Source organism: Heterocephalus glaber, unplaced genomic scaffold (assembly GCF_053883595.1).
Source record: "Heterocephalus glaber isolate CG9 unplaced genomic scaffold, H.glaber_assembly_v1.0 deba00001579, whole genome shotgun sequence".
NCBI classification, from domain to species: Eukaryota; Metazoa; Chordata; class Mammalia; order Rodentia; family Bathyergidae; genus Heterocephalus; species Heterocephalus glaber.
Window position 1 is genome coordinate 6332789 of NW_028258360.1, and position 22090 is coordinate 6354878.

General features: G+C 42.9%; 1 long non-coding RNA gene across 2 annotated transcripts; it reads right to left on the reverse strand.

Annotated features, from left to right (window-relative positions):
- Positions 1-234: 234 nt before the first annotated feature.
- On the reverse strand, positions 235-21757 carry LOC110344692 (uncharacterized). 2 transcript variants are annotated; one of them, XR_002387423.2, is made up of 3 exons: positions 21294-21757; positions 17580-17826; positions 235-552 (listed from the first exon to the last, which is right to left on the reverse strand). It is a non-coding gene; the product is annotated as an uncharacterized LOC110344692 (long non-coding RNA). The 2 variants fall into 2 exon arrangements; XR_015443870.1 differs by lacking the exon at positions 235-552 and adding an exon at positions 16990-17273 and having other exon boundaries at positions 21294-21733.
- Positions 21758-22090: the final 333 nt, after the last annotated feature.

The following is a 22090-nucleotide window of genomic DNA, read 5'->3' on the forward strand; positions in this document are numbered from 1 at the left end:
TTTTGGTCTTTAAAAGAAGCTGTTACAAGAATGGAAAGATAAGCTACAGACTGGGAAAATATTTGGAAATGAAGTATCTGATGAAGGACTTCTATCTAGAATGTATGATGAATTCTCAAACTTTCATAAGAAAGCAATTAAATATATATAAATATAATATACATGAATAGATTTTTAAAGACACATCATTGAAAATATACGACAATTAAGTAAGTACATGATAGGATCCTTGACATCACCACAGACATACAAGAGACATCAAAATGAATAGCAGTTACACACATACTGAATGCCTAATACTAGCAAGACTAACAATAAAAGTGTTAGAGAAGTTGGGGAGGACCTGGAACTCTTCTGTACTGTTGGGAGGAGTGTAAAATGACACAACCACTATGGAAACAATCTAGCAATTTCTTGCACAGGTCAATGCAGACCAATCACCCAACCCAGCTACTTAACTCCTAGATACTTACTTAAAAGAAATGGGTGCTTTTGTCCATATCAGAGGTGTTCACTAATGTGCACTCCAGCTTCATTGGAAACAGCCAAAACCTGGAAATAATACAGATGTCCATTACAAGAGACTAGGTAAACAAATTGCAGTATAACCCCCAGTGCTATGCCATGTACCTGATGGATGGAGCGAAGGCCACACACATACACACACACACACACACACACACACACACACACACAAAGTTGCATAAATTATTGATACATGCTTTATTAGCAGTGTTCTCAAAAGGAGTTGTTTTTGATGAATGAAGCCAGACAAAAATAAACAAGTATGTGTTGCATAATTCCATTTCAAGAACTATAAGGAGTGCAAAGTGATGTGTAGTGATGAAAAGCAGGTCTTAGTTCCTGAAGTCCAGAGAGGGAGAGAGGAAGTACACAGGAGAGAGGAAATTATGGTAGTGGTGGACACACTTTTATCTTGATTTTCATGATGGTTTTGTGACTATATGTATATGCCAAAACTTATCAAGTTGCACATTTTTCAAATATGTATAATGTTTTGTGTATAAGTTATGCTTCCTTAATGCAGTTTTAGCAAAGCTAGATTGCAGAATATTCATATGTACTGATGTGGAAGACACACCAGGATGTGTTAAGGGAAATGTTTCAAGCACAGTAGTACATATAGTCCGCTACATTTATCATAAGAAAGGAAAAGTGCATTTACAGTATTTGTACTCTTGTGTGTACATGAAGAAATTCTAGAAGAATAAGCAAAAGCTAATGAAATGTTTATTAATGGAGAGTGGATGGGGAGACGAATGGGAGAATCCTCAGCGGACAAACTCATGCTTCATTTTAATTTTTACCATATGTCCCAAATGTCCCTCAACTGGCGGGTGGAGAAGTAAGATGATATAACCAGTCAATGAATGCTCTTTTAGAAATTCAGACACAAGGTTCTGCTACATACCATACCATGGATGCATCTTGAAAACCTTATGCTCAGTGAAAGAAATTAGTCACAAAAGACCACATATTGTGAGATTTTTATGTACATGAAATGTCCAGAGTTGGAAAGTTATTAGGACAAAAATTAATGACTCTTTTCAGGGTGATAAAAATGGCCTGAAATTAGGTTGTGGTCATGGTGATTACCCATATCTGTAAATGTACCGAAAACCACTTTGTTGTATAGTTTAAAGGGTGGATGGTGTGGTGTATAAATCGTAATCTCAAAAAGCTGTTAAAATACTGCTTTCATAAATATTCATTAGAACTCACTCTATTTGAAAACTGTGTTTATATTATTCTTTATTTGAACTTATTAAATAGCCACCCACAGGGGGAATGGATGTTACAGCTTTTCTTTCACACACACAAAGGAAAGAAATAATATAATACTTGTTTCCGTATCTACCAGCAAATGAATCAAGAGGAGGACATTTTGAAAGCATCTAAAATGATATACTTTGGCCCACACAAAGTCCTAGGAATCCTGATCCAAGTTCCTGTGGTAGCTTCCTAGGTGGTTCCGCCACTGCTTTATGCTACGCTGGCTTCAGGTGGACTTTTTTGTAAACTGGATCCAACCAACTGGAGGACCCAGAAATGTTTCCCATAGGAACTCCCGCTGACAGGTGTAAAATAATCAAATATTGAATGATCCTTAAATGAACGGGAGGTCAGGCTAGGGTTCACTGAAGTATATTTGAACTGATCAATTCATGAGGCAGACTTAATATCATGTGACTTATCAATTAACTGTTCATTCCAGTTTCCAAGATTGTGTTATGGGACAGAAAATCTGAACCCTCAAATCCAGATGGGTGGTCTGGAGACAGGATCAGCTGTGCAGAAAAAATGACAGGACAAAGAGAAACAAAGGCTAAGGTAGATAAGCCTGGGATGGCAAAAGTTACAGAATTAGGTCAATAAAATGTCAGCATCTCAGTACAGAAAAAGTACAAATTAGGAGCTTAGAAATAACTTAACTTGATTAAATTAGAAGACTATGGGATTAGAAGACCACACACAGAAAGTAAAAAATAAACCCCGATCTAATTATTGTTCTTTCAAATTATTTAGAGAATCATTATAATTGGAAACAAAAATTCCACGCTGACAGAGGTGACAGGGCCCTCGGCAACTGCTACCCGAATGCAAAACCACAGAGTTAAGTACGGCTTCTATTTATTGTCGCACTCAAACACTGACATGGAGGCCAAACTCACAGCTCGAGAGTTTAAGACGAAAGCAAGAAACAGAAATAAATGGAATAAATGGAGCTGACCACTTCACCTGAAGTTATGAGTAAGAACAAAAAGCAGACTATTTTCCCCCAAAGCTATGCACATTGTAGCCCTTCCTCAATGGTATTGCCACTGCTTTTCCAAGTATTTTGTTCTTAATTTAGGCACCTAGTAAAAATTGTGTCATTTTCCTGTTTAAAAGGAGTGGGGGGAAAAAGGGTTCTGAATATTTTTAAATACCTAGTCAAGCCTATTTCCTATTCAGCTTCCTGTGTTTTCTTTACACAAATATAAGAACGGCGAAATATATTTCTATATAAGGGAGAAGAAAGGAAAAGTTTAGAATTTCCTGCTTGGATATAAACAAAAAATAAAAACCCTTCTCCCAGGCTTCCAGAGTCCAGGAGGACAAGGAGGACGTTGTTGTACGCAGGAAAAAGTATCTGAAGCTTTGGAACCTTGGATACCTGCAGGAATCCACACCCAGGAAGCCACTGCTGTCTAAACGTGTGCTTCTGCCATGATGGGCTTGAGCTGACCTTGGTTGCATAGACAACCACCATCTCTATTAAGAGAAAATGCATACTTCAATTACAGTATTTGTTACAATAAAGTCACCACAAATCCCAGAGCCCCTGTGTTTGAAAAATGCTTCACTGAAGGCATTTTCCGAATACTCCCTCACCCTGTGTCCTTTCACACCCAAGAGGGACTGCCCTCCAGGCCCATGTGTCGTATCCTGTAGGGGATGACTGGTGCCTGGTACACACACCTGCCCCTTGTCACACAGGGCCACCATCGCTATCTTGTGAGAATGTTCCAGAGCCAAACAGCCTCAAAGAGGAGGTGGCACCGGGCAGCGACAGATTCTCTCCAAAGACCAGCAGCAATTTGAGGAGCCCAGCACTGTCCTCTCTGCACCGCAGGAGTCCAGCTGAGAGCAAACAGGGAAAGGAATCAGAAGAAGAATCTTCAGGAATTCCAAGACTACAGCAGTCCATAGGGTCAGGAAGGAGACTCAGACGCCTTGAAGAGAGACCAGCCTCGTCCAGATCTGCGGTGACAGCGCACGTCAGTCCTGGTCAGCAGGCAGCACAGAGCCAGTGCACCTTCCTGCACTCTGCTGAGCAGAAAGGAAAGAGGTGGGGCAGAAACCTGGTGTTCAGGGTGCTGGATAGGAAGGCCAAGAAGTTGACGGTTTTCTCGGTGGGTTTACAAATGCACAAAGCAAGCCTTTCCTCCCTCCTCCTCCTCCTCCTCCTCCTTTATCACCCTCCCCCAACACACACACACACATATACACCTCCACAACCCATCACAGGCAAGCTTTGGAACCGGCAAGTGACCCCTGGCTTGTGACATCCCTCTGTGACTACTCAGAGAAAGCAAGAGGAGGAAGCGGGCCCTGTGCTCATCGGCCTGGGTTCCACCTGGAGCCCCATTCCATCTTCAGAATCGGAGGATGGCTGCACACAGCCGGCAAGCAGGGTGCTGCTCTGGGAAAGCGCTTTTCTAAGAGGGATTAGAATGCAGCCACTTGTGGTGAGAGACTGTCTTTACCCCCTTTTGGAAGATATTTGTGCGTCGACTCGGGTGCTCTTCACAAATCTTTTCATAAGGTTTTGACTAAACAAGCCAAAGTGTGATCAAAAATTACAGTGAATGTTTAAATTTTTTTTTTTTTTGAATGTATTACAGTAAAAGACACACTGACATCAATTCCCCTCAAAATCCTCCCCTTGCTTCAAACACTTAGATTGTGGGAGCTGCTTTTCTGTCGGATGGTGCTCAGCAGCAGCCTTCTCCACGTTTCTTGATCATGCCCCACAGAGACTCTGGACAGCAGGCTTCTAAAACGGTGGCAGGAAGGATGGGATAAGCTTGTTTGAAGTGAGGGGAGGATTCTGAGGGCGACTCATGGAAAGGGGTCTTTTACTCTAAGAACTTTTTATTTGTATTTAAATAGTCACCATGTGTTTTGGGTGTACCTCACATCCAGTGATCATATAAATATCCTATTTTTAAACAAAAAAATAGGGCCAGGGATTTAGCTCAGTGGTTCAGTCACCTGCCTAGCAAGCGCAAGGTCCCGAGTTCGATCCCTGATACCAAACAAAACAAAACAAAAAATGAGGGGGAGGAAACAATGCAACACAGAGCTGAAAAGAGAAAAACTGGGTCTGATTTTTTCAGGTTTGGTTACTAATTACTGCATTTGCCCAGTGATTTGTTGTACTGGTCAGGCTGCAAGAAGAGTGGAGCCCTGATCCCCAGTTCCTGACAGGGACTCGGAACCCTTCTGCGGGCGCCTTGTCTGTGCTCAGCTGCCCACATCATCACCCCGGGAAACAAGAACCCCAGCCCTGTGTGAGCGCCCAGGAGGGCTGCGGGGGAGCCAGGGGCTTCTGAAGATTTTCTGCAGGTGAGTAGGAGTTGCAGACGCAAAATAAACAAGCAGAGCCCCGGAAATGGACTCTTCAGCCCCCTAAGGCCCTGATCCACCCATGAGGCGCAGTGATGGGATCGCCAGGACCCGGAACTGCAAGAGAAGAGGCTGTGAGGAAACCCACGTGCCGTGCTGTCGGACTGCACTAACAGACCCGTGCAGGCCAGGAAGCCCCAAAGCCTCACCGCGTCCTCTGTCCCACACCTCTGCTGCAAGCTGTTGAGGCGAACCTTGTGGAGCCCTCAAAACCAAGTGCTGACTTGGGACGGACCCAGGGACAGAGCACGTCTGGGCACCTGGGCATCGTGGCTGAACACCCCATCCTGAGAAGATGGCCTCAGAAAAAAGAAAGTGCCACGCAGCATCTGGCAAACAGCTGTCAGTCCCTGAGACAGATGGGCTCCGCCACACAACTTCCCTACCCCGGTCCTGAGCTGCCTGCACGGTGATGCTAAGGTCCTGGGGCTTCGGTAATGGAGGCTCCTATTCCTTAGCCCAGGTTCACTGTCCGCATGCTCAGGAGGTCAACTGAACCCAGCTATTTCCCTTCAGTCTCTGCAACACTTTCTCCCCACACTCAGCCACTCACACCATAGCCACACCCTGAATATTTCATGGAAGGTGTCTTAGAGATGAGAGCATTGTTGTAAATATGCCAACAGATTGGGGTAGTTTTGCTTGATCGGTCAAGACAGGAAGTGACAGAGAGCTCACCTTATGTGGAAAGTGTGCTACCTAGATGCACAGGAATGTAGACATTATTTGCGTATATTTTATTTATCAATACATTGTCTCCCAAGAAGAAGAATCCCACTGACTCACTTCCATTTTGTTTTGTTTTTTCTTACATACACAAGATGCCTGGTTCTATGCTTGCATCTGAGCTCACACGCAGGGTTAAGTTTAACCCTGGCACTAAATTCCTCCTGGGAATCTCCTCGGGGATTTGCTCAGATAAGCTGAGATCCGGAGACCCCTGTGGGCAGTCACGGGGCTCTCTTGTTGTCCCAGAGTCAGCAACGGCTGCCCTGTGCCTGGCCCTGCAAGTTCGGAAACGTCTGGAGACATCATGCGTCCAGAGCCAGTTGTGTCTGTGTTCCTCATCTCTCATCTCCTTTGGGGTGCCGTCCCCACTCTCTTCCCAGGAGACCCCACCTTTTGCTCTATCTCTAGTCTGTGAGAACACTTTTCCTCTATTAGTCTTCAAAAGCATTTCTCCCTAACCATCTCCCCTTAATAAATTTTGGCTGTTACAAACCACAGGAAAAGTTGTATTGGTTCGAAATTGCATTGGTAATAAAATAAAAATCCATAAAAATCTAAGGCAAGAATAAAACCAAAGTCCTCAAAAGAAACCTGGTTCCCCGAAAGGTGTGCCACACAGAGAAACACAGATTAACTCGCCAATGATTTGTGTCCTGCATCAGAGGCTGTGTGATCCTCAGCACCAACCCCTGGCATGAGAATGACCTGCATCCCCATGTTTTTACTGCTATACGTGAGAATTAAGTTGCCTTCTCACCCCTGAGATGTGCTCTGCTGCTCTGTTTTATTGCTACGGCTGGTTTTCTTATTTAAATATATATCACTCAAATCTGTATTTCTGTACAGCATTAAGCAAGAAGCCAAATACTGTGAGCCAGGGGTGGGGCAGGATTGCTGGTCTGATCTTACACCATGGTTCTGTCTGTTACTTTAATCTCCGCATTCTCACTGTAATCAGGCAGCCCCCGGCACGCGTGGTCTTCCAGTCTGTCCTCTTCAGCCCCCTCCCGACACACCCAGGACCAACAGGAAATGACACAGAATGATTTCCTGCCTCCATATGAGCAACACAAATAAGAACTGAAGCTGGGGCATAAGAACATGGTGACAGTTCTGTCACAGTTGAAGTGGAAGGCTGCTTATCTATTAAGGGAAGTATGCCTTAAAGCAGGAGAGAGAGGAATTTTTTAAATCTCAGCTCAAAATAAATGAGAAGAAAGAAATGTGTTAAGAAATGCTAAGGTGAAAGTTGAATAATAAGGTGAAGCCTGGTACTTATGACCAAGTGCCTGAAGCTGACGTTCTCACAACTTAAAAAAGCCCCTCCTGAGTCTGAGGAGTGAGTTACGGGGTGTGGGAAGAGACTCCAAACACCTCATCAAAAATGGTCAATGGTGAGAGACTCCTGAAAGCAATTAAGAGCGGAAATTGGGAGATCAAAGATGGAGGGAAATGCGGTGATAATGTGGACATGCAAAGCTAACCCCACATGTGGAGAGAGCCGAGCGGGCGGCCTGGGTAGGATGCAGCCGGAGGCTGAAAACCAGACACTGCCCGCCGGGAGGGGAGGTCAAGCCCCGCAGCCAGCTGTGACAGCAAACCCATCGGAAATGAGGCAGGACTGAGCAACCTGCAGCCATCGGACCTCAGGTAAATGGAGGCCTGGGATGAAAAGCCAAATAGTCCCACAGGCAGGAAGTGAGGGCACAATGCCAGCAGAGGGAGGGAGAGGTGGGAACATAAATGCCTTCCTTCGCATCGACTTACTTTGCCTAGGCTGATAGCTTGTCTACATTCTGGTCACAGAGATATGCTCCTTGGCCAGGGATTTAGCTCAGTGGTTTTGCCGCCTGCTGCGTAAGCACAAGGATCCGAGTTCCATCCCCGGTACAAAAAAATAAATAAATAAATAAAAATAAATAAATAAATAATAAAGATATGCTTCTTAAAAGACTGAAGTGAGGTACGTGAAACAATCCATATTCTGTGCTTAACTTGTGTAAATGTTTTTATGATGTGAAATTCCTCCAGAACCTAAAAATTGTGCTGAAAAAAGACACATGAAAAAATGTTTGTTTTATGTTTTCTCTGGAAAAAATATTAAAAATGAGGATATATTATTACACAAGCTTATTGTGGAGTTAATTTAAATTAGTTTATTTTTTTATTTTCACTACAATTCTGTGGAATTTTAGGAAAGTACATCACTTTTTAAATGACTAAATTGAATTTCTATACAGTAGACACCATGATTTTTAATACTTGAGTTACTTAAGAGCATTTTAGGGGGCCAGGGATTTTAGGGGGCACTGTGCCTGCCTCAGAAGTGCAAGGTCCTGAGTTCGATTCCCAGTACCAGAAGAAAAAAAAAAAAGAACATTTTATTGCTACCCATCCAAGAATAAAACCAGACCACATGAAAATGTTTATTATTCCAATTTCACTATGAAGGGTAGACTTGCAAGCTCTATTTTGCTTTTCAAATAATTTAAGGGATTTAAAATATATTAAAACCAAGAACCTATCAGTAGTTACCACTATTTATTATGAAGTAATCCTCACAATTTATAAAGCAGCAATTAAATTGCTATATAGTTCCCCGCAAAGAAATTCAAATTCCAACCAAAGTTGAATATTCTTGAAAAAAAATAGGATCAGAATAGACACTCATGCTGGCAGTTTCCCCAAATACAACATCAGCAGATCTTTCCCTCTCTTCAGAGCATGCTGTGAAAATTAACCAGAAGAAAAGAGAGAGGGGAAAGAAAAGGAAATTCTTGAAACTCTGGAAGCAGTAGAGAAGACAACCACTAAAGAAATAGTTCTGCATCCCATCCTTTTACTATTTGTGGCTTCTTGTTCAAATAAGAACATCATAAATGAAAAACCTATTCCAAGAACATTCATGTTACTATCTAAAACAGCTTCCTTAAAGTGAGAATCAAGAGCAAGGCTGAGGCACCCGAGTGTGGAAAGAGGGCAGGACCAGCAAATCACTGGGGGATGCGGAGCGGAGAGAAGGATTCTGAGATTCAGCCTCACTCAACACTGCCTCTCCAGACTTTCGTGCACACCTGCTAAGAAAAGGATGGGCCAGGTAGGGCCCAGTTTTCATTTCTCAAGTGGCCGTCATCAAGCGGATTTGAGCCTTTGACACAGAGGATGTTTAGAATTACAATTTTAAACTGAAGCAGAATTAAGCATCTTTAAAACATCTTAAACATACTTGAGTGATTCAAAGTATCATTAGCTTTCCTATAAAATGAGACCAAGTATTAAATATGTGCCTTGGACTGATGCGGGGGGCGGTGTGCAATAGTGATTTAATCTGAAGAATTCAAGTTACCCACAAACTCCCCTCGGTCCGCTGATACCCATCCCAAAGCACATTCTACCGATAAACACAAGACTTTGTTCCCTGATCTTTTCATTCCGAGCCTTTCATGAGCTGTGAATTCACTCTAAAAGCACCTATCAGCATGAATAAACTGATAAAAGCAAAAGTGTGAAATGCCTTTCACTTAACTAACAGGCATGACTCCAAATTCTGCAGCTCCCTCTGCTTTCATCGGAAACCCTACCCCAGGACGACATAAACACGATTTGACGGAAGGCCCCGCACAAAGCTACTGGATCTTTGCCTATTGTGCAGTGTCAGGCATGAACTGCCCTTGCGCGGTCCTTCAGCTGAGCCTGTAACTGCGGACTGCGCTGGACACAAAAAGTCACATTAATAAATCCCTTCAGCCTTCCCAGATCAGCCACTTGTTCATTGATTCCTGCAGCAGCTGCCACCAAGGGCGTCACTAAGGTGACAAAGTGGCGAGGACCTGCACCTCCGAGGTCCAGGGACAACACAAATGCGGTAGCCAGGCTCACAAGAAATAAGCATGAAAAACTGATAGAGCTATGGGCAGATATTGACAATTTCACAGCCACGGGACAGCTCAGCTACTGAAAAGTCATGAGAACAAAAATATTGGCAAGGACTGGGAAAACTTGCCAAACAAACATAAAAGGCCTAACAACAAATATTCCTAGAAGACAGAGAATGTGCATTTTCTTAAGCTTGCATGGAATTTTGTAAATTGGCATTTATGCATGTATGGAAAAAATCCCCCAAATTTTAAAGGATGAATATCATAAAAACACAGACATGACACGACAGGGGTAACAAAAAGGTAAATTAAAATCCTCATATGTTTGGGAAATCTAAGGTACTTCTAAATATTGATTTAAAAAAAGAAAATGGAAATGAAAAATAATACTAAAAGCTAGTAACACTTGTGGGATTCAACAAAGCAATGTTTAAAAAAATATTGGATCCATAAATTTTTCCAAGTGGAAGGAATGATGGGATAGATCCCTTAACTTAATGAGTGAAGCATACTACAGTAGAGCTAATCAAAACTAGACAAAGAAGAGAAGAGACAATGCAGAAATTACTAACATAAAAACAAATACAGTACAGAGAGTCAACATAACCAAAACTCAACTTTTCAAGAAAACTAATATAATAAACTTCTAGTGTGATGGCAACCATAAACATAAAATAGTTTCAAATACTCCTTACCATGAATGAAAAGGGTAAAACAGCCTCAGAGGCCAGCTGAATAAAAAGAATATTATGATAAATCTAGGCCAACATATTTAAAGAGACCAAATGGACAAGTTCCTAGGAAAATAGAATTTTTCAAAACAGATTCAAGGAGAAATGGAAAGCCCAAGGAATTCTAACTTATTTTAAAAACTTTCATGAATAGTTTTAAATCTTTCCACAAGAAAAACATCTGGCCCAAGTGGCTTTATAGGACTTTTCCATATTATTCCACTTTTATATAAATTCTTCTAGAAATTTATATATTCTCTTCCAGAGAAATAGGAATGGCTCCCCAGTTCATACCACGCGGCTTATGTAACTTTGATCCCAAAGCAGACAGGACAGGGTGTGAGAGAAATTCAGAACAATCTGACCCAGGAATAGAGAAAATTCTTAATAATATATTACCCAACCCAACTAAGCCATACTAAAAGAAATAGATTGCAGCGCTGCACTAATCCCTGAAACGCAAAGGAGGGAGGCTTCAATAAAGAGAATTTGATTCGCTACATTAAAAGATCAAAGAGAAAAACCACATAATTATCTCACTAGATAAAAACATATTTAATGAAACATCTATTCATAATAAAGTCATACCAAACAAAAAATAAAAGAGGAATCCCTTAACAAGATAAATATGCTGATGAAAAACTTAAAGCACATGTAATTTCTAATGATAAACATTTTGAAGCATTTTCTTTAAAACTGACCTCCAATAAAATTAAGACTTCTCAAATCAAAAGACACTATGGAAAATATGTAAACCAGAAAATAAACTAGAGATGCTCTCTGCAACACTCACAACCAAAGTAGTTTCCAGAATATAAAATAGAATCTGTCTAAGTCTATTCAGGCTGCTGTAACAAAATACTTTGGACTGGATAATTACAAATAATAAAGATATATTGTTCATCATCTTGGCGGTTGAAAAGTATGAGGTTAAGTTGTGAGCAGATTAAGCGTCTGGTGAAGGCTCAATGTTTCTCTCAAGAGGCTTCCTTCTCTCTTTCTGCTCCCCACTCCTATGGTGCATGGGGTAACAAAACTCCCAAAATCTCTCTTATAAGAGCATTATCCCCACCCACGAGGGTTCTGATCCCTACCTAATCATACCTAATGGCCTCATCTTTTAATACTATTGCATTGGGGACTCAGATAAATATTGGGAAGAGATTATTCAGAACATAGCAGAACTATAGATAATGTTAGGAAAAAGACAAATACTCCCATAGAAACACTGGCAATAGCCATGAAAAACCATCTACAAGAATAGCTCAAAACCAGGTGAAAAGATTCTCCACCTCATTCTTAACCATTAGAATGTAAATTAAGACCAAATCAAGATACTGTTTCATACCTTTAAGATGGCAAAACTCATGTCTGACAATGTTAAACACTGGAGAGCATGGGGCATTGGGAATACTAGCCCCAAGCTGCTAGACTAGGATCTAGTACATCCACTTTGGAACTCAATGTGACATTAACTTTCAAGATTCACTTGTTCTACAGCTCAGTAAGTTGTCTTATGGTACACGTACCAGCCGAAGAGACCCTTGCACACGTATAGAGGGACAGCTTCACCAATCTTTACAATTACTTGTCATAGCAAAGACTGAAACATGGAAATCACCACATACTTATTTACAGTGAAAGGGACGATTTACGGTATCTACAAGAAATATTATGTATTATCAAATTATAGGTTAAAATTTTTAAATAGCCATAATCTTTCTCCTCCTGGAGTACTAGCCTTACCCTGCAGGCAGAGGGTCCATACAGTGTTCTGTAGGAAGCACTGAGCTTTGTTAATCAAAACGTGGGACCAGGACCCGGCATGGGTGGATCACCTGGGAACTTGCTATGGGTACAAAACTTGGCACAGCATGATGGGAAACACCTTCTGGCACTCTAGAAGGCTAAGGCAAGAGAACTGCAAGTTCAAGCCCAGCCTGGGCACAACTTAGCACAACAGACTCTGTCTCAAAGTAAATAATTTTTAAAAGCGAGGAGAGGGAGCTGGGGGTGTAGCTCAGTATGAATGCCTCGGGTTCAATCCCCAGTATTACAAAAACAAAGTCCATGGAGGTATCAAACATTTTCTGAGCCCCAGCTCTGTGCAGGTATCGAGGTTTAATTTGGAGTTGTCACCCCAGAACTAAGCCACGTGTTTGGAATGTCACTGGATGGTGAGGTGCTGCAGTGAAACGTGATGCTGGGAGGTGCGTCGAGTCACAAGGGACAGTCACTGGGGTGTGGGCTGGAAGGTGCATCACCCCGTTTTCTCTCTGCTGCCTAGTCACTGGGAAGTAAGCAGCTTTCCTGTATGGACCCCCTGCCACTGTGTCGCTCCAGCCTCGCACCAGCAGACCCTGGACTGTGAACATGAGCCGAAATAAACCTCTCCTCCCTTCCAGTGTGGGAGTTGGCTATTTGTCCCAGCAAAGAGACTGCGACCAAGACAGCAGGTGCCTTCGTGAGTGCTAGAGATGCAAATAAACTGTTCTTGGGCCCTGGTCTCATACAGTGTGCACACATACACACACATCCTTGGGTGTATATGTCCATACCTGTGAGCAGCCACGTGTCTACTGTTATACGTATGTGCAAGCAGACAGACACAGGTACAGCGTACAACCTTATATGACTGCATGAGGACTTTCCTCACACTTTGCCCAATTCATGGTAATTTTACGTAATGTTTGGATAATTCTGTGCGCTCTCCTGTTCGGTTCTTTCCTTCTGTCTCAGTGTGTCCCTCTGTTGGGTCTCGATCATGGCTCCTCCCAGTGATACAACATTTGTGCTTCCACCACGTTTCTGGATCACATCCCACATCACACTGAAGATGTTCAAGACTCTGGACAATAACCTCAACTCTGAACCGCTTTTACACTGAAACTTGCAGCAGGAAGCATAATTTTCAGATAAATCTACTAAACTGTGCCTACTCTATTTGGCCTTGGAGTTGACTTCAGTCCAGGCACCAATTCAGGCAAATTTCAAAGAGATCAGGAGTGTTCCTAGTGTAAATTTTGTTATAATATATAATACTTCTTTCATCATGAAATAAAATTCATAGTAGGCCTTAGTAACATATATGATAGTCATAATTTTGTGTAATGTCCTTACAAAAAAGATAATAAAATAATGTTTGAAATTTAAATGCTCAGTCTAGAAGGCTTAAAATATTCAGGTGTTGACACTCCACCCAGAAACAAGGTGGTCACAACAGTTACAAATGTCATCTGCTACAGGTACAGTGCTACCTCAGTTCATGAACTTCTTTTTTTTCTTAAATTCTTTTATTGGTACATTTTAGGTATACAATACATTTACATTTATCATTGGGTGTTTGTACCTCTACATGATGTATCTTTGTTCCTACTTTTTCCCCATTACCTGTGCACCCTTCACTCCCTCCACCCTTCCCTATTTACATAGACTTTGTTTCCATTTTTTTCTTTTCTCATAATATTTCCTTTCCCTTCTTTCCTTTCTCCTTCCCCTCCCACTTCCCCTACCCTGTTGGACCTTTTCTTCCTATTTCAAATTATCAATTATTTGTTTTAATCATTTTAATCCTTATTTACACTTTCGGTTTCTCACACCAGAGAAACTATTCGGTATTTACACGTGTGTCCTACTTATTTCACTTAAGAGTATGGCCTCAATATGCATCAATTTAGCTATAAATGTCTCTAGTTTCTCATTCTTTATGGTTGAGTAGTACTCCATTTTATTTAAAAAAAAAAAAAAAAAAAACACATCTTCTTTATCCAGTCTCCAGTTGATGGGCACTTGGGCTGTTTCCAAGCTTTAGCTATTACAAACTGTGCCGCTATAAACATGGGTGCAAATATATCACTGTGGTATGATTCTTTTAATTCTTTTGGGAAGATACTCAGCAGGGGATAGCTGGGTCAAATGAGACCTCTAAGCCTAGTTCTCTGAGGCATCTCCATACTGATTTCCACAGTGGTCACACCAGTCTGCACTCCCACCAACAATGGAGAAGGGTTCCTTTCTCTCCACAACCCTGCCAGCGTTTGCTATTGGTTGATTTCTTGATAGCAGCCACTCTTTCTGGGGTGAGGTGGAATCTCAGCATTCTTTTCATCTGCATCTCTCGAATGACCAGTGATGTTGAACATTTTTTCATATGTTTATTTGCTGCTTTTATTTCTTTATGTGAGAAATGTCTGTTCATTTCAGGTGCCCATTTTTTAATTGGGTCTTTGAATTTGGGGGTCTGATTTTTTTCAATTCTTCATATATTCTAGACAGTAGACCTTTGTCTGAGGTACAGCTGCTAAACATTTTTCCCACATTGTAGGTTGTCTCTTAGCTCTGTGGGTGGTTTCTCTTGCAGTGCAGAAGCTTTTTAATAAGATGAGATCCCAGCTGTCGATTCTTTGTGTTAGATGAACTTAATTCTTTCCACGATTCTGGTTGCAACTGGAGTAGCCAGTGAGCCAGAGAATAGTGACCGCAGGTAAGGCAAGGTTACACTGACTGTGTTGGCATTTTTGATCTCTCATTTTCAAGGCTGATTACTTAGGTCTTGTTTTCAGGGAAACATACCATCAGAAATTTCTGCAAAACTCAGTACAAGTTTTTAATGTATAGCACAGATCCTACCTTTGTGGGATATCTAGTATCCTTGGCTCTTGTCCAACAATCATCTTGATCCCCAGGTCACTGTGACAACAAAAATTGCCCCAGAAATTTCCCTGGAAGGGAATCCGCTAGGAGGCAGTGCTGTCCCGGTGAGACTGTGCTCCGCACAGGCTTAGAGCCCATCCTCCACTTCGGCCCCACACGGCTTTGGGAAATGAGCCAACTGTGTCTGTGTCTGGAATACTGGACATGAGCATTCACTTCCGTCTCTTCTGAGCTTTCCTCCAAACACTGCTGTGCTCCGACTAGCTACCAAGAACCTTCTGTTAATGGTCTTAAATTTTGCAAGCCAACTGAAGTCATGTTGGTAGATTAAATCAACCATGGTGAGACTATCTATGTGTCAGAAATTGGCAAACCCAACCTTTCAGGGATTATTCTGTAAGAGGTGGGGACAATATGTAAATATTTAATGTTACACCCTTGATTTTTTATGATGGACCTTTGGTAACTTCCTCTTAGTCTCTGTTTTGTATACTCATGTTCCCTTCACGGCCCCACATATATCATTCTCTGTTGGCTGATAACATTGAGTGATATTACTCATGTACACTCTGCCTTACTTTCTCAGTATGTTTTGACAGAAGGCATCCGACACCTACTGGACCTTCGAGACTGAAGATCGATCGTACCACCAATAGCAAGGTACCCAAAGTACCTGTCCCTCGTTTTCTTTTTAAGGCACTGATTGCAATCTGCTTGTAACAACACACACACACATGCACATATGTGCACACACACACACACACAGTGCTCCAGTCATATGCAAAAAAGAGAGGCTTTTGTTGTTTTTAATCTGCATGTAGTGAATGAGGAGGAATTTTGTTCAAAGCAGAACTTTAAAAATGAAAGATGGAAAATGAGATAGAGAAGCTGGAAGAATTTCTCCCACTCTGTCAACACCGGTCAGGGTTTAAGCCCCAGTGTTGGGGAGGGACAGGAGCTCGGCCACCTGGTGATGGAGCAGACAGCTCCCAAGACTGAAGCTAACTATGGCTCTGAAAGCAGAAGGAAGCAACTTCTGTGCAGAAATCAGCACCCAGGGAATGGAAGCCTTGGACGCACCCTGCCTTGAACTTCGGAACATCAGTGATGGAGACTGCCAGAAGGGCCCTCCCAAGGGTGGGGCAGGCAAAATAGAACTAGAAATAGAGCAGGAAAGGAAGTAGATCGACAGGGTGGCACCCATGGGGGCTGCACCCACCCGGCTGCCTGTGGGCATCTGTCCAAAGTGCTTTCTGAGACTTCCAGAAATCGCCAAACGTTACTGTAAGTGACAACTGAAGCTGGTGAGGGAGCCTGTTAACTCCTTAGCCACATGGGCCACCATTCCCTGGGACTTCTTTGATATGGAGCTCTAAGTTGGAGTCAAACTAGCATTCCTGAACTTTAATGCACACTGTTGTCTGTTGGAGAATGTAAATTAAAATGCAGATTTTCCCAAGCCCCCACCCCAAGTTTATCATGCTTAGGGCTGGAGGAAGTCTAGGAAGCATTTTAACAATCACCCTTTAAGGCAGATATTTTCAAACACCCACTGCTTTTATTTCTGAGGAAAAAAAATTATATTTATGATGAAATTCACCCACACATGATCTAATCACACTCACACATTAATTCTGGGGCAGGAGAGCACCAAAACTTATGCATTTTCTAGTTACTCTTTTCAAATTGTTCTTAAGAATCTACTGGAAGAATATCCTTTAGTATTAATTAATTAGATCTTCAGAGTTTAAAATCTTGCAAAGAGAAATATCACACCATAGAAGCAAGAACCAGCACACATTCAATTAATAGCACAATACAAATTGTCTGCATTTCTAGTCGGCAAACCAACAAATCCACGACAGCCAGACTGGCTAACACTGAATGGGCCAACCCAAGTCCTTCACAGGACGGAAGGGCGCGGAGATTCAGGCTGGGTGAGATGCGATGTGCATGATAGAAACGTCTGCTCCTGTTCTGCATTCCTTTCTCTTCACCAAACCCCACAAACGAGACCTTCACATTCTGTCTGGATGACAGCGGCATAATCCAATGAAAAATGTCCAACAATGTTTTATTTCTTTTTAACCTAGAGCAAAACAACAGTTTATTTATCTAGTCATTCATTCATTTCCTGAATAGATTGGTTTCTGGCATTGTTTCCAAACAATAGTGGCAGATTTGGGGGAACAAAGCTTCACTTCCATTATTGAACTTGCAGTGGGAAACATAATATACCAGTGCCACAGAAAACCGAATTGGTCTTGTGCCAAAAGAAGTGACATAAAAATTCCCAGTGTCACATTTCTGAAGTCTTAGTTCTCATTTCAGCTTTTAATCTCTGCACACTGTTATTGCCAAGAACAGCAGTATTCCTTTTTCCAGCATCACTTACCTGAGGCAGCTGGGTATTTTGTTTAAGTGTACAGATGAGCCACTTCCCTGATCAAAAGGATGGCTCGGCGAAGGAAGGTGTGCTACGGGATTCAGCAGCTTGGACAAGTGGCAGATCTTCATCCCAATTCACCAGGCCACCGTGGTGACAGTGATTTGTGTCACTTGTAGTGACGATTTCAATATTCATACGACACAGCCTTGAATTTAGCTGCCCAGATCGTGTTCACCAGAAGTTATGTGCCCACCTAAAAAGTGTTAAGAATGCAAAGGAGACACTTAACAGTTGAAATGTGAATATGGAAGACAGTTGTAACAGACGAAAACACTCTTATTATTATTTACAAGCTTCTTGAATAGTATTGCAGATCATTCATTTAGCTTTAAAGACATTACCGACAAATGGCCATTGGAGTTAAAATTAGAAATTGTACACAGTTTATTAATAGGCGATCACTGGTGCCCAAAAGCCTGACTGTGTGGGAAGGAAGGTATGTTTCAGGCGGTGAGAACAAGGACATGTGTTGTCCAGCCAACCTGGTGATAACCAGAGGCTACTGCCATGGGAAACCAGGCGCTGCCTGCCTGTGGGGCCTGGGAAGGTTGGTGGGCCAGGAACAGCCACCTGAAATCACCTACATCTTCAGGATGTTTTGGCTTCCACAACAGCCAGCACTGATTTGCCAAATCCAACTGATTTGCCAAATGTGATCTTAATTTAATACCATGCTTTCCACGCAATAAAGGTTATATTAGCTAATGATACAAACAATAATATGATACCCTTCTAGGAAAAGCTTTTCTCTATACCAAAAAGTAACAGAATTAAGTACTCATGGATGACGCCTCTAATTCTGTGTTTCAGATGAAGGAAATCAGTTCGTCAAAGGATAACGCACACAGGCACTAACTGGAGCATATTCCAACACTAACGATTTTTCTTTACAAAACCCCTTGTAATTAATAGAAACACTCTCCTAAGATGAGAGAGGGCTTTTTATTGATATATCTCATACAGCATTGCTAGTATGACCATATCCTGTGGCCTGGAAAAAGCTGTAGAAACAGTACAAAAGCAAAAGAAAAAGTAACAAATTAAGAAGATAGCCTGCCAGGCTTCATATTAACAAAAATTGTGGGGTTTTCCTCCCAGAGTGCAGTGGGACCACTGGTACTTTCCTTGGGTTGGGACAGAAGAGCATTTTCTCAGAGATATTCTACAACAGCAACGTGCTCAAAATTAACTTGACTGTAGTGCAGGACATCTTTCTGTCTAGACATCAATTATTTATTATTTTGCTGAGCATTTCGTAGCTGGGCTTTGCTTTGCTTATGACAGAATTAAGCTGTAAGAGACCGTAATGGTGCTCTGAAGAGATGCAGAGCTGATGCACTCGTGGACCCCTCGAGAGCATCCCTGACCACCACCAGAGACAGGGATGCGGCCAGCACAGACAGCTGGAGGAGCGGAAACAGTGTTCCTGGCAGCTGGTAACAGCCCCCTGGCCCCAGGGACCAGGGCGTTTGAGTCTGAGACAGGAGGATGTGGGCAGGCAAGGAGGCGTGAACAGGACTTCCAGGGAAAAGGACATAGACGGGCCAGCGAGGCAGTTCCACCAGGCTGGGAGAGGGTGACAGGTGGCAGTGGGGAGCAGGGGTTCTGAGAAACCAGTGGCAGATGCAGACGCCAGAGATCTGCACAGCCGCATTTTGAAGTTTGCAAAACACAAACAGCTATGGCCCATGGTGAATTTTATCCAGGAAATGGAGAGAACAAAACCTGTTTCCAGGGACGGAGCGGAAGTCCGTCTGAGAGTGAGGGTGCCAGGTGTGGTGGGAGGGCACCATACTGGGCCACCAGGGACATGAGCATCAAGGACACTCAGAGTCCAGTGACATCAGGGTGTCTGTTGAAAGACACGGTGAGAAAAGGAGAAGGAGAAGGAAAAAGGGAAGGAGGGAGGGAGAGGACTTCAATGTCTGGGTTTTCGAACTGGCCCCATGCCAAAATACCTGCTTCCAACGTGTCTTTTCATCATGCCATCAGCATAGAGATGGCTGAATTAAATTAACGTGTCACGTTTTACAAAATAAACCCTGTCCAACAGTAGAGGAGAGACTGGACTAAAGATTCTCACAGTGGCTCCAAAGGAAAAGTAAGTGTGGTAACGAAGACAGTGCAGGTTGATGACACACTTTGGAGGTGGCATTAATGGATGTGGTGAGTGGTAGGAAATGAGGAGCCCAAGGTTCAAGTCTGGGTGACCAGGTACACGGCTGCATCCACAGGTACTTATTATGTGGTGGAAATTCAATTCCAACCAGCCCGCTCTCCCAAAAGGAAATCTCATATAGATGACATGGGCACAAAGATATTAGCACTCTTCCAAGGCAACACTACATTTCCCTACAGACCAGAGCTTGGTCCCCTAACTCATGCTGTCCCCTCCTACATTACATTAAGGACCAGGTTGTCCCCTGTTCTGTGAGTGAAGACTCAAGTCTTTGACCGGATGTCTGGAATGTACCTATTCCCCCATCTCATTTTTTGAACTCCAACATCACTGATTAATCTTAGCTATTTTGTAAAGTTTGGTGATCCTTCTGCCATGAACTCAAGCAAAAAAAAAAAAAAAATGTCAGCTTCTTACTTGTGAACATCATCTAATGCTTTCTGTTTCTGATCACATTCTCAGATAATTCTCCCCTGGCCTTTGCCAGATTCCGCTGTGATAGATCTTCACACAACTGCATTCATTTCCTTGAAAGCAACGTAAGCATTTTGTAACTATCCATACAACAGTGATGTTCTGTGGTATTGGACGCTATACCTCCCAAGAATGGGTTTCCTTTGTATCCCTTACACCTACCACAGATAGCATAGTTGTTCAATAAACTTTTTGAGTAAATAGTGGAAGAAAAAATGAACATCAAGGATGATGTGTCTCCTATTACCACGGGCTGGGCTGGGCTTTGCATTTAGGAAAGCCTCTTGGCCTGCCCCACTTCCTCCACCAGTAATAGACTGAGCTCTTTCTTGCCCCAAGGAGGCCTGGCTGTGTGACAAGACACACTTGGGGGGCTGTCACTGGCTGCTGTCTTTGCTCTCCAGAAGGCGCCACGCCAGCTTCAGGATGCCAGCTCTGATTAAATTCTTTTGACTCTGGGCTTTCCTCTGACAGGGATGGGGAGAAAGGGGGTGTTGGATCATCCTACCAGGGTAGAAAGTGAAAATACAGTTTTCATTTATTAGAGACCATGTCTACCAAACAGCACTTCGGAACTATGATTCTGTCTCATTACCACATAACAACGTGGTTTACAAGGAATCCATCGCTCTATCCTACTTCAATTGGCTCCTACCATGACCACACAGCTTTCCAAACTCCAACATTCTGGTTCCAAAATCCACTTGGAACTTCATCCTGGCTCCCCCTCCCACGGCCTCAACCCTCAGCTTGAGAATTAAGCCAAGAAACACATGGAAATACAATGTTCCAATCCATCTAATTAATGCATTAAGTTCCTCATTTGCATAGTACAAATTTCCCTTTATGCTCTCGGTTGCTTGGCAATTGCTTGCCTCAAGGAAATATATTAGCAGTTAAACTGCAGCTTCACAATAACAGAAATTGTAACAAAGACATCAGCCATATTTCAAAACCCGTGTTCCAGAACGGGGAACGAAGGTCCGTGGTTGGAGGGGTCCTCCTACCTCAGAGTAACTGCAGCCCTCGATTTTGGAAAATGGCACGATCACGGAGAGGAAATAACACAGACTGCTCTGCAGTCCGGAGGGACATGGGTGAAAGCCGCGGAGCAGAGTCAACCTTGACACCCACGCGTCTCCTTGGGGACAGCGAGCAGGGAGCAGCGGGCAGAGGGCGACCAACCGCCCTCCTCATGAGAAGCGAAGCGGCTCTCATCAAACCTGCGCCTCACAAAATGCTACCAAGCCCTCCTGAACCACGGGGGGCAAACGGAGAGGCAACTTTGATCCTAAATTAACCCCACCTTCGGCCAACACGCCACTTGCTTCCCAGCTCACAGGAGGGCGTGGCTGGGAGAGCAGAGCTGCGCATGCGCCCAGAGCTCTGGCGGCCTTGTCCCCGGAAGTGCAAGTGCTGAGAGCCCCGGAAGTGCGGAGAGCACCGGAAGTCAAGGCAGAAGGGGAAATGTCGCTTCTGAAGATCGAATTCAGCATGAAAATAGTAACTGCAAAACAGCTCAGTCGTACCATTGCCCATGGTGAACCGAATGGCACCTCAGCTCAGCTCGTAGACACCTAGAACGTCTCAGAATGCCGGCTTGGAACGTCTGGCCTGGTGTTGGAAAGTTACCTTGATGGATAGCTCACGTGCGCTCGCATGTTATCCTAATTTAAAAATACATTTCAACCGCATCACTGTCTCTCAGGGAAATTATGCATATCTGCCACTTTTATATAACGTGAAAATACACAGAAAACATTTTATATACATAAAAACAATAAAGCATATTATGTATTTCTGC